Raw genomic sequence first — 17400 nt, 5'->3', positions numbered from 1 at the left:
CGGGCCGATCCGCGGCAAAGGTGGAGCAAGCTCCTAGCACTTCGCCATGTTGCAAAAAATCAGTTTATATCAAGGATCCCACATGGGATCGTATCAGATATAAGCTGATAAGAACAGATACTACACTTTGTACTTTGTACTACACGAGAGACGAGAGACTAGAGACGTGACGTGACGTGACGCGATGCCATTGCCATGCCATGCCATGCCATGCCATGCATGCCATGCCATGCCATGCACATGCCATGCCATTCAATGCCTTGTGATTCAATACCATGCAGTTCAATGCGATGCGATGCAATGACATGCGATTCGATGCCATGCGAGGCGAGGCGATGCATCATCTAACATAACGTGATTCCCTGGAAAACGACTCTGTTGTTGAGTGAACAACAAAGTTAAGATATAACAAGATGTAAGTAATTCGAGAAGTCTGAGTACTGTAGGTACTATTGCAAATTCATTGCTTAATATATGTGAATGTGTACGAAATCCATCCATCGCTTTTACCGAGTATACAAATACTCACTCATTGTTGGTGTTTAGGGAGGTAAATGAAGTATTGCAAAGCTAATTACGAAACTAGCTTTCACAATGACATTTGGTGGTTGGTCGCTTTGCAAATTATAGTAGATTCTATATCAATTTTATTCGTTATTTTACGTGAATGAATGAATGAATGAATGAATGAATGAATGAATGAATGAATGAATGAATGAATGAATGAATGAATGAATGAATGAATGTGTGCCTGCATACATTGCCTAAATAAAATATGTAAATATACGGACGGTGGTGGCGTTTAGAGAGGTGAATGAATCATTTGAATCTAATTAGGAAACTAGCATTCAAATGGAGAGGGGTGAGAGTGCAGGTGCGCTTGAACTTGGGTGGTTCTGGGTTTCGTTGACGTATATATTACAGTGAATATGTGCATCGAATGCTCGATTGAAGTATATAAATCACATTGTTAGTGTGTATTGAGGTAAATGATGGATTGTAAAGCTAATCAAGACACTAGAATTCACTTTGAGGCTATGGCTGGCCGCTGGCAAGCGTGGAAGTGGCAAACGATCGTTGAGTTGCCGTGTAAGACCACGCCAAAGCAACACCTCCCTCCATCTCAAGTCGAATTTCGTCTTTATTCACGCATTGGTACATTGCAGCAATGGTAAATTAAGTAGATAAACGTCTGATCTTGATGTGTGTGTGAATATATTTCGCTGTCAAAGCCGACTAAGGAATTCCGAGTGATATACACACCACTCCACACTCACAAGGGAGAGTGAGTAGTATTTCGTAAAAAAAGAGAAGAGCATGCCAACAATGGGTACTATTATAGTTAGTTTCTCGATCACAGTAAACCCGTTGATTTAGAGTTTATTTGCACAATGACCACGTCATATTAGATGCCATTTAAATACCAAATCCAGTTCTCTCACTAAACCAAACACAAGCTTAACACTATTTAACCCATCTCTACTAGCCTTTTCATAACCAACCACTAAGCTACCTAAACCAGTTTCCACACTTATAAAATAGACAAAACTTCACCCTATATAACCTATCTCAGAAAACAAACAAAATCAATTAATATTGCACTAACTGGCAACCCCCCATTCATAAATCAACTTCTTTCCTTCCAGACCGACCATCCATCGTATTGCTGCTCGCACATAATCTTTAATCTAAAGTTATTAAATGATATTACTCACCTCACTCTCCTTCTTTCTCCTCCTTCCTTCCTTCCTTCCTTCCTTCCTTCCTTCCTTCCTCCTTCCTTCCTTCCTTCCTTCCTTCCTTCCTTCCTTCCTTCCTTCCTTCCTTCTAACTCGTTCCAGTTGTTCAGCTTCGACCCATCAAACCCGGACTCGACTGACGACTCACTTCTGCTGCTCGTTCCAAGGTTTTTTCCTCATACGATGCTGGCTAGTGTGAAGTAATTACTGCAATCAAATTAACACGATTCATTAATGTACATAACCAATTAACATCATCGTCTCCTACTTGATTTGACTAGTTGATAGGGTTGTTTTTGGTCTCCCCGAAGGGAGTGGACCGATCCCAGAGGTACTGCAATACCGGGCCGATCCGCGGCAAAGGTGGAGCAAGCTCCTAGCACTTCGCCATGTTGCAAAAAATCAGTTTAATATCAAGGATCCCACATGGGTCGTATCAGATATAAAGCTGATAAGAACAGATACTACACTTTGTACTTTGTACTACACGAGAGACGAGAGACTAGAGACGTGACGTGACGTGACGCGATGCCATGCCATGCCATGCCATGCCATGCCATGCCATGCCATGCCATGCCATGCCATGCCATGCCATTCAATGCCTTGTGATTCAATACCATGCAGTTCAATGCGATGCGATGCAATGACATGCGATTCGATGCCATGCGAGGCGAGGCGATGCATCATCTAACATAACGTGATTCCCTGGAAAACGACTCTGTTGTTGAGAACAACAAAGTTAAGATATAACAAGATGTAAGTAATTCGAGAAGTCTGAGTACTGTAGGTACTATTGCAAATTCATTGCTTAATATATGTGAATGTGTACGAAATCCATCCATCGCTTTTACCGAGTATACAAATACTCACTCATTGTTGGTGTTTAGGGAGGTAAATGAAGTATTGCAAAGCTAATTACGAAACTAGCTTTCACAATGACATTTGGTGGTTGGTCGCTTTGCAAATTATAGTAGATTCTATATCAATTTTATTCGTTATTTTACGTGAATGAATGAATGAATGAATGAATGAATGAATGAATGAATGAATGATGAATGGAATGAATGAATGATGAATGATGTGCCTGCATACATTGCCTAAATAAAATATGTAATATACGGACGGTGGTGCGTTTAGAGAGGTGAATGAATCATTTGAAATCTAATTAGGAAACTAGCATTCAAATGGAGAGGGGTGAGAGTGCAGGTGCGCTTGAACTTGGGTGGGTTCTGGGTTTCGTTGACGTATATATTACAGGTGAATATGTGCATCGAATGCTCGATTGAAGTATATAAATACACATTGTTAGTGTGTATTGAGGTAAATGATGGATTGTAAAGCTAATCAAGACACTAGAATTCACTTTGAGGCTAGTGGCTGGCCGGCTGGCAAGCGTGGAAGTGGCAAACGATCGTTGAGTTGCCGTGTAAGACCACGCCAAAGCAACACCTCCCTCCATCTCAAGTCGAATTTCGTCTTTATTACGCATTGGTACATTGCAGCAATGGTAAATTAAGTAGATAAACGTCTGATCTTGATGTGTGTGTGAATATAATTTCGCTGTCAAAGCCGACTAAGGAATTCCGAGTGATATACACACCACTCCACACTCACAAGGGAGTGAGTAAGTAATTTCGTAAAAAAGAGAAGAGCATGCCAACAATGGGTAACTATTATAGTTAGGTTCTCGATCACAGTAAACCCGTTGATTTAGAGTTTATTTGCACAATGACCACGTCATATTAGATGCCATTTAAATACCAAATCCAGTTCTCCACTAAACGCAAACACAAGCTTAACACTATTTAACCCATCTCTACTAGCCTTTTCATAACCAACCACTAAGCTACCTAAACCAGTTTCCACACTTATATAAATAGACAAAAACTTCACCCTATATAACCTATCTCAGAAAACAAACAAAATCAATTAATATTGCACTAACTGGCAACCCCCCATTCATAAAATCAACTTCTTTCCTTCCAGACCGACCATCCATCGTATTTGCTGCTCGCACATAATCTTTAATCTAAAGTTATTAAATGATATTACTCACCTCACTCTCCTTCTTTCTCCTCCTTCCTTCCTTCCTTCCTTCCTTCCTTCCTTCCTTCCTTCCTTCCTTCCTTCCTTCCTTCCTTCCTTCCTTCCTTCCTTCCTTCCTTCTAACTCGTTGTTGTTCAGCTTCGACCCATCAAACCCGGACTCGACTGACGACTCACTTCTGCTGCTCGTTCCAAGGTTTTTTCCTCATACGATGCTGGCTAGTGTGAAGTAATTACTGCAAATCAAATTAACACGATTCATTAATGTACATAACCAATTAACATCATCGTCTCCTACTTGATTTTGACTAGTTGATAGGGTTGTTTTGGTCTCCCGAAGGGAGTGGACCGATCCCAGAGGTACTGCAATACCGGGCCGATCCGCGGCAAAGGTGGAGCAAGCTCCTAGCACTTCGCCATGTTGCAAAAAATCAGTTTAATATCAAGGATCCCACATGGGGATCGTATCAGATATAAAGCTGATAAGAACAGATACTACACTTTGTACTTTGTACTACACGAGAGACGAGAGACTAGAGACGTGACGTGACGTGACGCGATGCCATGCCATGCCATGCCATGCCATGCCATGCCATGCCATGCCATGCCATGCCATGCCATTCAATGCCTTGTGATTCAATACCATGCAGTTCAATGCGATGCGATGCAATGACATGCGATTCGATGCCATGCGAGGCGAGGCGATGCATCATCTAACATAACGTGATTCCCTGGAAAACGACTCTGTTGTTGAGTGAACAACAAAGTTAAGATATAACAAGATGTAAGTAATTCGAGAAGTCTGAGTACTGTAGGTACTATTGCAAATTCATTGCTTAATATATGTGAATGTGTACGAAATCCATCCATCGCTTTTACCGAGTATACAAATACTCACTCATTGTTGGTGTTTAGGGAGGTAAATGAAGTATTGCAAAGCTAATTACGAAACTAGCTTTCACAATGACATTTGGTGGTTGGTCGCTTTGCAAATTATAGTAGATTCTATATCAATTTTATTCGTTATTTTACGTGAATGAATGAATGAATGAATGAATGAATGAATGAATGAATGAATGAATGAATGAATGAATGAATGAATGAATGAATGAATGAATGTGTGCCTGCATACATTGCCTAAATAAAATATGTAAATATACGGACGGTGGTGGCGTTTAGAGAGGTGAATGAATCATTTGAAATCTAATTAGGAAACTAGCATTCAAATGGAGAGGGGTGAGAGTGCAGGTGCGCTTGAACTTGGGTGGGTTCTGGGTTTCGTTGACGTATATATTACAGGTGAATATGTGCATCGAATGCTCGATTGAAGTATATAAATACACATTGTTAGTGTGTATTGAGGTAAATGATGGATTGTAAAGCTAATCAAGACACTAGAATTCACTTTGAGGCTAGTGGCTGGCCGGCTGGCAAGCGTGGAAGTGGCAAACGATCGTTGAGTTGCCGTGTAAGACCACGCCAAAGCAACACCTCCCTCCATCTCAAGTCGAATTTCGTCTTTATTACGCATTGGTACATTGCAGCAATGGTAAATTAAGTAGATAAACGTCTGATCTTGATGTGTGTGTGAATATAATTTCGCTGTCAAAGCCGACTAAGGAATTCCGAGTGATATACACACCACTCCACACTCACAAGGGAGAGTGAGTAAGTAATTTCGTAAAAAAGAGAAGAGCATGCCAACAATGGGTAACTATTATAGTTAGGTTCTCGATCACAGTAAACCCGTTGATTTAGAGTTTATTTGCACAATGACCACGTCATATTAGATGCCATTTAAATACCAAATCCAGTTCTCCACTAAACGCAAACACAAGCTTAACACTATTTAACCCATCTCTACTAGCCTTTTCATAACCAACCACTAAGCTACCTAAACCAGTTTCCACACTTATATAAATAGACAAAAACTTCACCCTATATAACCTATCTCAGAAAACAAACAAAATCAATTAATATTGCACTAACTGGCAACCCCCCATTCATAAAATCAACTTCTTTCCTTCCAGACCGACCATCCATCGTATTTGCTGCTCGCACATAATCTTTAATCTAAAGTTATTAAATGATATTACTCACCTCACTCTCCTTCTTTCTCCTCCTTCCTTCCTTCCTTCCTTCCTTCCTTCCTTCCTTCCTTCCTTCCTTCCTTCCTTCCTTCCTTCCTTCCTTCCTTCCTTCCTTCCTTCCTTCTAACTCGTTCCAGTTGTTCAGCTTCGACCCATCAAACCCGGACTCGACTGACGACTCACTTCTGCTGCTCGTTCCAAGGTTTTTTCCTCATACGATGCTGGCTAGTGTGAAGTAATTACTGCAAATCAAATTAACACGATTCATTAATGTACATAACCAATTAACATCATCGTCTCCTACTTGATTTTGACTAGTTGATAGGGTTGTTTTTGGTCTCCCCGAAGGGAGTGGACCGATCCCAGAGGTACTGCAATACCGGGCCGATCCGCGGCAAAGGTGGAGCAAGCTCCTAGCACTTCGCCATGTTGCAAAAAATCAGTTTAATATCAAGGATCCCACATGGGGATCGTATCAGATATAAAGCTGATAAGAACAGATACTACACTTTGTACTTTGTACTACACGAGAGACGAGAGACTAGAGACGTGACGTGACGTGACGCGATGCCATGCCATGCCATGCCATGCCATGCCATGCCATGCCATGCCATGCCATGCCATGCCATTCAATGCCTTGTGATTCAATACCATGCAGTTCAATGCGATGCGATGCAATGACATGCGATTCGATGCCATGCGAGGCGAGGCGATGCATCATCTAACATAACGTGATTCCCTGGAAAACGACTCTGTTGTTGAGTGAACAACAAAGTTAAGATATAACAAGATGTAAGTAATTCGAGAAGTCTGAGTACTGTAGGTACTATTGCAAATTCATTGCTTAATATATGTGAATGTGTACGAAATCCATCCATCGCTTTTACCGAGTATACAAATACTCACTCATTGTTGGTGTTTAGGGAGGTAAATGAAGTATTGCAAAGCTAATTACGAAACTAGCTTTCACAATGACATTTGGTGGTTGGTCGCTTTGCAAATTATAGTAGATTCTATATCAATTTTATTCGTTATTTTACGTGAATGAATGAATGAATGAATGAATGATGAATGAATGAATGAATGAATGAATGAATGAATGAATGAATGAATGAATGAATGAATGTGTGCCTGCATACATTGCCTAAATAAAATATGTAAATATACGGACGGTGGTGGCGTTTAGAGAGGTGAATGAATCATTTGAAATCTAATTAGGAAACTAGCATTCAAATGGAGAGGGGTGAGAGTGCAGGTGCGCTTGAACTTGGGTGGGTTCTGGGTTTCGTTGACGTATATATTACAGGTGAATATGTGCATCGAATGCTCGATTGAAGTATATAAATACACATTGTTAGTGTGTATTGAGGTAAATGATGGATTGTAAAGCTAATCAAGACACTAGAATTCACTTTGAGGCTAGTGGCTGGCCGGCTGGCAAGCGTGGAAGTGGCAAACGATCGTTGAGTTGCCGTGTAAGACCACGCCAAAGCAACACCTCCCTCCATCTCAAGTCGAATTTCGTCTTTATTACGCATTGGTACATTGCAGCAATGGTAAATTAAGTAGATAAACGTCTGATCTTGATGTGTGTGTGAATATAATTTCGCTGTCAAAGCCGACTAAGGAATTCCGAGTGATATACACACCACTCCACACTCACAAGGGAGAGTGAGTAAGTAATTTCGTAAAAAAAGAGAAGAGCATGCCAACAATGGGTAACTATTATAGTTAGGTTCTCGATCACAGTAAACCCGTTGATTTAGAGTTTATTTGCACAATGACCACGTCATATTAGATGCCATTTAAATACCAAATCCAGTTCTCCACTAAACGCAAACACAAGCTTAACACTATTTAACCCATCTCTACTAGCCTTTTCATAACCAACCACTAAGCTACCTAAACCAGTTTCCACACTTATATAAATAGACAAAAACTTCACCCTATATAACCTATCTCAGAAAACAAACAAAATCAATTAATATTGCACTAACTGGCAACCCCCCATTCATAAAATCAACTTCTTTCCTTCCAGACCGACCATCCATCGTATTTGCTGCTCGCACATAATCTTTAATCTAAAGTTATTAAATGATATTACTCACCTCACTCTCCTTCTTTCTCCTCCTTCCTTCCTTCCTTCCTTCCTTCCTTCCTTCCTTCCTTCCTTCCTTCCTTCCTTCCTTCCTTCCTTCCTTCCTTCCTTCTAACTCGTTCCAGTTGTTCAGCTTCGACCCATCAAACCCGGACTCGACTGACGACTCACTTCTGCTGCTCGTTCCAAGGTTTTTTCCTCATACGATGCTGGCTAGTGTGAAGTAATTACTGCAAATCAAATTAACACGATTCATTAATGTACATAACCAATTAACATCATCGTCTCCTACTTGATTTTGACTAGTTGATAGGGTTGTTTTTGGTCTCCCCGAAGGGAGTGGACCGATCCCAGAGGTACTGCAATACCGGGCCGATCCGCGGCAAAGGTGGAGCAAGCTCCTAGCACTTCGCCATGTTGCAAAAAATCAGTTTAATATCAAGGATCCCACATGGGGATCGTATCAGATATAAAGCTGATAAGAACAGATACTACACTTTGTACTTTGTACTACACGAGAGACGAGAGACTAGAGACGTGACGTGACGTGACGCGATGCCATGCCATGCCATGCCATGCCATGCCATGCCATGCCATGCCATGCCATGCCATGCCATGCCATTCAATGCCTTGTGATTCAATACCATGCAGTTCAATGCGATGCGATGCAATGACATGCGATTCGATGCCATGCGAGGCGAGGCGATGCATCATCTAACATAACGTGATTCCCTGGAAAACGACTCTGTTGTTGAGTGAACAACAAAGTTAAGATATAACAAGATGTAAGTAATTCGAGAAGTCTGAGTACTGTAGGTACTATTGCAAATTCATTGCTTAATATATGTGAATGTGTACGAAATCCATCCATCGCTTTTACCGAGTATACAAATACTCACTCATTGTTGGTGTTTAGGGAGGTAAATGAAGTATTGCAAAGCTAATTACGAAACTAGCTTTCACAATGACATTTGGTGGTTGGTCGCTTTGCAAATTATAGTAGATTCTATATCAATTTTATTCGTTATTTTACGTGAATGAATGAATGAAATGAATGAATGAATGAATGAAATGAATGAATGAATGAATGAATGAATGAATGAATGAATGAATGTGTGCCTGCATACATTGCCTAAATAAAATATGTAAATATACGGACGGTGGTGGCGTTTAGAGAGGTGAATGAATCATTTGAAATCTAATTAGGAAACTAGCATTCAAATGGAGAGGGGTGAGAGTGCAGGTGCGCTTGAACTTGGGTGGGTTCTGGGTTTCGTTGACGTATATATTACAGGTGAATATGTGCATCGAATGCTCGATTGAAGTATATAAATACACATTGTTAGTGTGTATTGAGGTAAATGATGGATTGTAAAGCTAATCAAGACACTAGAATTCACTTTGAGGCTAGTGGCTGGCCGGCTGGCAAGCGTGGAAGTGGCAAACGATCGTTGAGTTGCCGTGTAAGACCACGCCAAAGCAACACCTCCCTCCATCTCAAGTCGAATTTCGTCTTTATTACGCATTGGTACATTGCAGCAATGGTAAATTAAGTAGATAAACGTCTGATCTTGATGTGTGTGTGAATATAATTTCGCTGTCAAAGCCGACTAAGGAATTCCGAGTGATATACACACCACTCCACACTCACAAGGGAGAGTGAGTAAGTAATTTCGTAAAAAAAGAGAAGAGCATGCCAACAATGGGTAACTATTATAGTTAGGTTCTCGATCACAGTAAACCCGTTGATTTAGAGTTTATTTGCACAATGACCACGTCATATTAGATGCCATTTAAATACCAAATCCAGTTCTCCACTAAACGCAAACACAAGCTTAACACTATTTAACCCATCTCTACTAGCCTTTTCATAACCAACCACTAAGCTACCTAAACCAGTTTCCACACTTATATAAATAGACAAAAACTTCACCCTATATAACCTATCTCAGAAAACAAACAAAATCAATTAATATTGCACTAACTGGCAACCCCCCATTCATAAAATCAACTTCTTTCCTTCCAGACCGACCATCCATCGTATTTGCTGCTCGCACATAATCTTTAATCTAAAGTTATTAAATGATATTACTCACCTCACTCTCCTTCTTTCTCCTCCTTCCTTCCTTCCTTCCTTCCTTCCTTCCTTCCTTCCTTCCTTCCTTCCTTCCTTCCTTCCTTCCTTCCTTCCTTCCTTCTAACTCGTTCCAGTTGTTCAGCTTCGACCCATCAAACCCGGACTCGACTGACGACTCACTTCTGCTGCTCGTTCCAAGGTTTTTTCCTCATACGATGCTGGCTAGTGTGAAGTAATTACTGCAAATCAAATTAACACGATTCATTAATGTACATAACCAATTAACATCATCGTCTCCTACTTGATTTTGACTAGTTGATAGGGTTGTTTTTGGTCTCCCCGAAGGGAGTGGACCGATCCCAGAGGTACTGCAATACCGGGCCGATCCGCGGCAAAGGTGGAGCAAGCTCCTAGCACTTCGCCATGTTGCAAAAAATCAGTTTAATATCAAGGATCCCACATGGGGATCGTATCAGATATAAAGCTGATAAGAACAGATACTACACTTTGTACTTTGTACTACACGAGAGACGAGAGACTAGAGACGTGACGTGACGTGACGCGATGCCATGCCATGCCATGCCATGCCATGCCATGCCATGCCATGCCATGCCATGCCATGCCATGCCATTCAATGCCTTGTGATTCAATACCATGCAGTTCAATGCGATGCGATGCAATGACATGCGATTCGATGCCATGCGAGGCGAGGCGATGCATCATCTAACATAACGTGATTCCCTGGAAAACGACTCTGTTGTTGAGTGAACAACAAAGTTAAGATATAACAAGATGTAAGTAATTCGAGAAGTCTGAGTACTGTAGGTACTATTGCAAATTCATTGCTTAATATATGTGAATGTGTACGAAATCCATCCATCGCTTTTACCGAGTATACAAATACTCACTCATTGTTGGTGTTTAGGGAGGTAAATGAAGTATTGCAAAGCTAATTACGAAACTAGCTTTCACAATGACATTTGGTGGTTGGTCGCTTTGCAAATTATAGTAGATTCTATATCAATTTTATTCGTTATTTTACGTGAATGAATGAATGAATGAATGAATGAATGAATGAATGAATGAATGAATGAATGAATGAATGAATGAATGAATGAATGAATGTGTGCCTGCATACATTGCCTAAATAAAATATGTAAATATACGGACGGTGGTGGCGTTTAGAGAGGTGAATGAATCATTTGAAATCTAATTAGGAAACTAGCATTCAAATGGAGAGGGGTGAGAGTGCAGGTGCGCTTGAACTTGGGTGGGTTCTGGGTTTCGTTGACGTATATATTACAGGTGAATATGTGCATCGAATGCTCGATTGAAGTATATAAATACACATTGTTAGTGTGTATTGAGGTAAATGATGGATTGTAAAGCTAATCAAGACACTAGAATTCACTTTGAGGCTAGTGGCTGGCCGGCTGGCAAGCGTGGAAGTGGCAAACGATCGTTGAGTTGCCGTGTAAGACCACGCCAAAGCAACACCTCCCTCCATCTCAAGTCGAATTTCGTCTTTATTACGCATTGGTACATTGCAGCAATGGTAAATTAAGTAGATAAACGTCTGATCTTGATGTGTGTGTGAATATAATTTCGCTGTCAAAGCCGACTAAGGAATTCCGAGTGATATACACACCACTCCACACTCACAAGGGAGAGTGAGTAAGTAATTTCGTAAAAAAAGAGAAGAGCATGCCAACAATGGGTAACTATTATAGTTAGGTTCTCGATCACAGTAAACCCGTTGATTTAGAGTTTATTTGCACAATGACCACGTCATATTAGATGCCATTTAAATACCAAATCCAGTTCTCCACTAAACGCAAACACAAGCTTAACACTATTTAACCCATCTCTACTAGCCTTTTCATAACCAACCACTAAGCTACCTAAACCAGTTTCCACACTTATATAAATAGACAAAAACTTCACCCTATATAACCTATCTCAGAAAACAAACAAAATCAATTAATATTGCACTAACTGGCAACCCCCCATTCATAAAATCAACTTCTTTCCTTCCAGACCGACCATCCATCGTATTTGCTGCTCGCACATAATCTTTAATCTAAAGTTATTAAATGATATTACTCACCTCACTCTCCTTCTTTCTCCTCCTTCCTTCCTTCCTTCCTTCCTTCCTTCCCTTCCTTCCTTCCTTCCTTCCTTCCTTCCTTCCTTCCTTCCTTCCTTCCTTCCTTCCTTCTAACTCGTTCCAGTTGTTCAGCTTCGACCCATCAAACCCGGACTCGACTGACGACTCACTTCTGCTGCTCGTTCCAAGGTTTTTTCCTCATACGATGCTGGCTAGTGTGAAGTAATTACTGCAAATCAAATTAACACGATTCATTAATGTACATAACCAATTAACATCATCGTCTCCTACTTGATTTTGACTAGTTGATAGGGTTGTTTTTGGTCTCCCCGAAGGGAGTGGACCGATCCCAGAGGTACTGCAATACCGGGCCGATCCGCGGCAAAGGTGGAGCAAGCTCCTAGCACTTCGCCATGTTGCAAAAAATCAGTTTAATATCAAGGATCCCACATGGGGATCGTATCAGATATAAAGCTGATAAGAACAGATACTACACTTTGTACTTTGTACTACACGAGAGACGAGAGACTAGAGACGTGACGTGACGTGACGCGATGCCATGCCATGCCATGCCATGCCATGCCATGCCATGCCATGCCATGCCATGCCATGCCATGCCATTCAATGCCTTGTGATTCAATACCATGCAGTTCAATGCGATGCGATGCAATGACATGCGATTCGATGCCATGCGAGGCGAGGCGATGCATCATCTAACATAACGTGATTCCCTGGAAAACGACTCTGTTGTTGAGTGAACAACAAAGTTAAGATATAACAAGATGTAAGTAATTCGAGAAGTCTGAGTACTGTAGGTACTATTGCAAATTCATTGCTTAATATATGTGAATGTGTACGAAATCCATCCATCGCTTTTACCGAGTATACAAATACTCACTCATTGTTGGTGTTTAGGGAGGTAAATGAAGTATTGCAAAGCTAATTACGAAACTAGCTTTCACAATGACATTTGGTGGTTGGTCGCTTTGCAAATTATAGTAGATTCTATATCAATTTTATTCGTTATTTTACGTGAATGAATGAATGAATGAATGAATGAATGAATGAATGAATGAATGAATGAATGAATGAATGAATGAATGAATGAATGAAATGTGTGCCTGCATACATTGCCTAAATAAAATATGTAAATATACGGACGGTGGTGGCGTTTAGAGAGGTGAATGAATCATTTGAAATCTAATTAGGAAACTAGCATTCAAATGGAGAGGGGTGAGAGTGCAGGTGCGCTTGAACTTGGGTGGGTTCTGGGTTTCGTTGACGTATATATTACAGGTGAATATGTGCATCGAATGCTCGATTGAAGTATATAAATACACATTGTTAGTGTGTATTGAGGTAAATGATGGATTGTAAAGCTAATCAAGACACTAGAATTCACTTTGAGGCTAGTGGCTGGCCGGCTGGCAAGCGTGGAAGTGGCAAACGATCGTTGAGTTGCCGTGTAAGACCACGCCAAAGCAACACCTCCCTCCATCTCAAGTCGAATTTCGTCTTTATTACGCATTGGTACATTGCAGCAATGGTAAATTAAGTAGATAAACGTCTGATCTTGATGTGTGTGTGAATATAATTTCGCTGTCAAAGCCGACTAAGGAATTCCGAGTGATATACACACCACTCCACACTCACAAGGGAGAGTGAGTAAGTAATTTCGTAAAAAAAGAGAAGAGCATGCCAACAATGGGTAACTATTATAGTTAGGTTCTCGATCACAGTAAACCCGTTGATTTAGAGTTTATTTGCACAATGACCACGTCATATTAGATGCCATTTAAATACCAAATCCAGTTCTCCACTAAACGCAAACACAAGCTTAACACTATTTAACCCATCTCTACTAGCCTTTTCATAACCAACCACTAAGCTACCTAAACCAGTTTCCACACTTATATAAATAGACAAAAACTTCACCCTATATAACCTATCTCAGAAAACAAACAAAATCAATTAATATTGCACTAACTGGCAACCCCCCATTCATAAAATCAACTTCTTTCCTTCCAGACCGACCATCCATCGTATTTGCTGCTCGCACATAATCTTTAATCTAAAGTTATTAAATGATATTACTCACCTCACTCTCCTTCTTTCTCCTCCTTCCTTCCTTCCTTCCTTCCTTCCTTCCTTCCTTCCTTCCTTCCTTCCTTCCTTCCTTCCTTCCTTCCTTCCTTCCTTCTAACTCGTTCCAGTTGTTCAGCTTCGACCCATCAAACCCGGACTCGACTGACGACTCACTTCTGCTGCTCGTTCCAAGGTTTTTTCCTCATACGATGCTGGCTAGTGTGAAGTAATTACTGCAAATCAAATTAACACGATTCATTAATGTACATAACCAATTAACATCATCGTCTCCTACTTGATTTTGACTAGTTGATAGGGTTGTTTTTGGTCTCCCCGAAGGGAGTGGACCGATCCCAGAGGTACTGCAATACCGGGCCGATCCGCGGCAAAGGTGGAGCAAGCTCCTAGCACTTCGCCATGTTGCAAAAAATCAGTTTAATATCAAGGATCCCACATGGGGATCGTATCAGATATAAAGCTGATAAGAACAGATACTACACTTTGTACTTTGTACTACACGAGAGACGAGAGACTAGAGACGTGACGTGACGTGACGCGATGCCATGCCATGCCATGCCATGCCATGCCATGCCATGCCATGCCATGCCATGCCATGCCATGCCATTCAATGCCTTGTGATTCAATACCATGCAGTTCAATGCGATGCGATGCAATGACATGCGATTCGATGCCATGCGAGGCGAGGCGATGCATCATCTAACATAACGTGATTCCCTGGAAAACGACTCTGTTGTTGAGTGAACAACAAAGTTAAGATATAACAAGATGTAAGTAATTCGAGAAGTCTGAGTACTGTAGGTACTATTGCAAATTCATTGCTTAATATATGTGAATGTGTACGAAATCCATCCATCGCTTTTACCGAGTATACAAATACTCACTCATTGTTGGTGTTTAGGGAGGTAAATGAAGTATTGCAAAGCTAATTACGAAACTAGCTTTCACAATGACATTTGGTGGTTGGTCGCTTTGCAAATTATAGTAGATTCTATATCAATTTTATTCGTTATTTTACGTGAATGAATGAATGAATGAATGAATGAATGAATGAATGAATGAATGAATGAATGAATGAATGAATGAATGAATGAATGAATGTGTGCCTGCATACATTGCCTAAATAAAATATGTAAATATACGGACGGTGGTGGCGTTTAGAGAGGTGAATGAATCATTTGAAATCTAATTAGGAAACTAGCATTCAAATGGAGAGGGGTGAGAGTGCAGGTGCGCTTGAACTTGGGTGGGTTCTGGGTTTCGTTGACGTATATATTACAGGTGAATATGTGCATCGAATGCTCGATTGAAGTATATAAATACACATTGTTAGTGTGTATTGAGGTAAATGATGGATTGTAAAGCTAATCAAGACACTAGAATTCACTTTGAGGCTAGTGGCTGGCCGGCTGGCAAGCGTGGAAGTGGCAAACGATCGTTGAGTTGCCGTGTAAGACCACGCCAAAGCAACACCTCCCTCCATCTCAAGTCGAATTTCGTCTTTATTACGCATTGGTACATTGCAGCAATGGTAAATTAAGTAGATAAACGTCTGATCTTGATGTGTGTGTGAATATAATTTCGCTGTCAAAGCCGACTAAGGAATTCCGAGTGATATACACACCACTCCACACTCACAAGGGAGAGTGAGTAAGTAATTTCGTAAAAAAAGAGAAGAGCATGCCAACAATGGGTAACTATTATAGTTAGGTTCTCGATCACAGTAAACCCGTTGATTTAGAGTTTATTTGCACAATGACCACGTCATATTAGATGCCATTTAAATACCAAATCCAGTTCTCCACTAAACGCAAACACAAGCTTAACACTATTTAACCCATCTCTACTAGCCTTTTCATAACCAACCACTAAGCTACCTAAACCAGTTTCCACACTTATATAAATAGACAAAAACTTCACCCTATATAACCTATCTCAGAAAACAAACAAAATCAATTAATATTGCACTAACTGGCAACCCCCCATTCATAAAATCAACTTCTTTCCTTCCAGACCGACCATCCATCGTATTTGCTGCTCGCACATAATCTTTAATCTAAAGTTATTAAATGATATTACTCACCTCACTCTCCTTCTTTCTCCTCCTTCCTTCCTTCCTTCCTTCCTTCCTTCCTTCCTTCCTTCCTTCCTTCCTTCCTTCCTTCCTTCCTTCCTTCCTTCCTTCCTTCCTTCCTTCCTTCTAACTCGTTCCAGTTGTTCAGCTTCGACCCATCAAACCCGGACTCGACTGACGACTCACTTCTGCTGCTCGTTCCAAGGTTTTTTCCTCATACGATGCTGGCTAGTGTGAAGTAATTACTGCAAATCAAATTAACACGATTCATTAATGTACATAACCAATTAACATCATCGTCTCCTACTTGATTTTGACTAGTTGATAGGGTTGTTTTTGGTCTCCCCGAAGGGAGTGGACCGATCCCAGAGGTACTGCAATACCGGGCCGATCCGCGGCAAAGGTGGAGCAAGCTCCTAGCACTTCGCCATGTTGCAAAAAATCAGTTTAATATCAAGGATCCCACATGGGGATCGTATCAGATATAAAGCTGATAAGAACAGATACTACACTTTGTACTTTGTACTACACGAGAGACGAGAGACTAGAGACGTGACGTGACGTGACGCGATGCCATGCCATGCCATGCCATGCCATGCCATGCCATGCCATGCCATGCCATGCCATGCCATGCCATTCAATGCCTTGTGATTCAATACCATGCAGTTCAATGCGATGCGATGCAATGACATGCGATTCGATGCCATGCGAGGCGAGGCGATGCATCATCTAACATAACGTGATTCCCTGGAAAACGACTCTGTTGTTGAGTGAACAACAAAGTTAAGATATAACAAGATGTAAGTAATTCGAGAAGTCTGAGTACTGTAGGTACTATTGCAAATTCATTGCTTAATATATGTGAATGTGTACGAAATCCATCCATCGCTTTTACCGAGTATACAAATACTCACTCATTGTTGGTGTTTAGGGAGGTAAATGAAGTATTGCAAAGCTAATTACGAAACTAGCTTTCACAATGACATTTGGTGGTTGGTCGCTTTGCAAATTATAGTAGATTCTATATCAATTTTATTCGTTATTTTACGTGAATGAATGAATGAATG

At 40.7% G+C, this 17400-nt stretch overlaps 8 non-coding genes and 1 pseudogene across 8 annotated transcripts; all 9 read right to left on the bottom strand.

Moving 5' to 3' along the window:
* LOC138362576 (U2 spliceosomal RNA) lies at window positions 1-155 on the bottom strand (annotated as a pseudogene; the record flags this gene model as incomplete).
* Window positions 156-2048: 1893 nt separating this feature from the next.
* On the bottom strand, window positions 2049-2238 carry LOC138362575 (U2 spliceosomal RNA). The gene has a single exon (XR_011227785.1). It is a non-coding gene; the product is annotated as a U2 spliceosomal RNA (small nuclear RNA).
* A 1884-nt stretch (window positions 2239-4122) lies between these two features.
* LOC138362574 (U2 spliceosomal RNA) lies at window positions 4123-4314 on the bottom strand. The gene has a single exon (XR_011227784.1). It is a non-coding gene; the product is annotated as a U2 spliceosomal RNA (small nuclear RNA).
* A 1906-nt stretch (window positions 4315-6220) lies between these two features.
* LOC138362573 (U2 spliceosomal RNA) lies at window positions 6221-6412 on the bottom strand. Its single transcript, XR_011227783.1, has one exon. It is a non-coding gene; the product is annotated as a U2 spliceosomal RNA (small nuclear RNA).
* Window positions 6413-8306: 1894 nt separating this feature from the next.
* LOC138362581 (U2 spliceosomal RNA) lies at window positions 8307-8498 on the bottom strand. Its single transcript, XR_011227789.1, has one exon. It is a non-coding gene; the product is annotated as a U2 spliceosomal RNA (small nuclear RNA).
* A 1894-nt stretch (window positions 8499-10392) lies between these two features.
* LOC138362580 (U2 spliceosomal RNA) lies at window positions 10393-10584 on the bottom strand. The gene has a single exon (XR_011227788.1). It is a non-coding gene; the product is annotated as a U2 spliceosomal RNA (small nuclear RNA).
* A 1905-nt stretch (window positions 10585-12489) lies between these two features.
* LOC138362579 (U2 spliceosomal RNA) lies at window positions 12490-12681 on the bottom strand. Its single transcript, XR_011227787.1, has one exon. It is a non-coding gene; the product is annotated as a U2 spliceosomal RNA (small nuclear RNA).
* Window positions 12682-14578: 1897 nt separating this feature from the next.
* LOC138362578 (U2 spliceosomal RNA) lies at window positions 14579-14770 on the bottom strand. The gene has a single exon (XR_011227786.1). It is a non-coding gene; the product is annotated as a U2 spliceosomal RNA (small nuclear RNA).
* A 1912-nt stretch (window positions 14771-16682) lies between these two features.
* LOC138362572 (U2 spliceosomal RNA) lies at window positions 16683-16874 on the bottom strand. The gene has a single exon (XR_011227782.1). It is a non-coding gene; the product is annotated as a U2 spliceosomal RNA (small nuclear RNA).
* Window positions 16875-17400: the final 526 nt, after the last annotated feature.

The sequence above is a fragment of the Procambarus clarkii genome, unplaced genomic scaffold (assembly GCF_040958095.1).
Source record: "Procambarus clarkii isolate CNS0578487 unplaced genomic scaffold, FALCON_Pclarkii_2.0 HiC_scaffold_2038, whole genome shotgun sequence".
NCBI classification, from domain to species: domain Eukaryota; kingdom Metazoa; phylum Arthropoda; class Malacostraca; order Decapoda; family Cambaridae; genus Procambarus; species Procambarus clarkii.
This window is presented reverse-complemented; position numbering and strand designations above follow the sequence as displayed.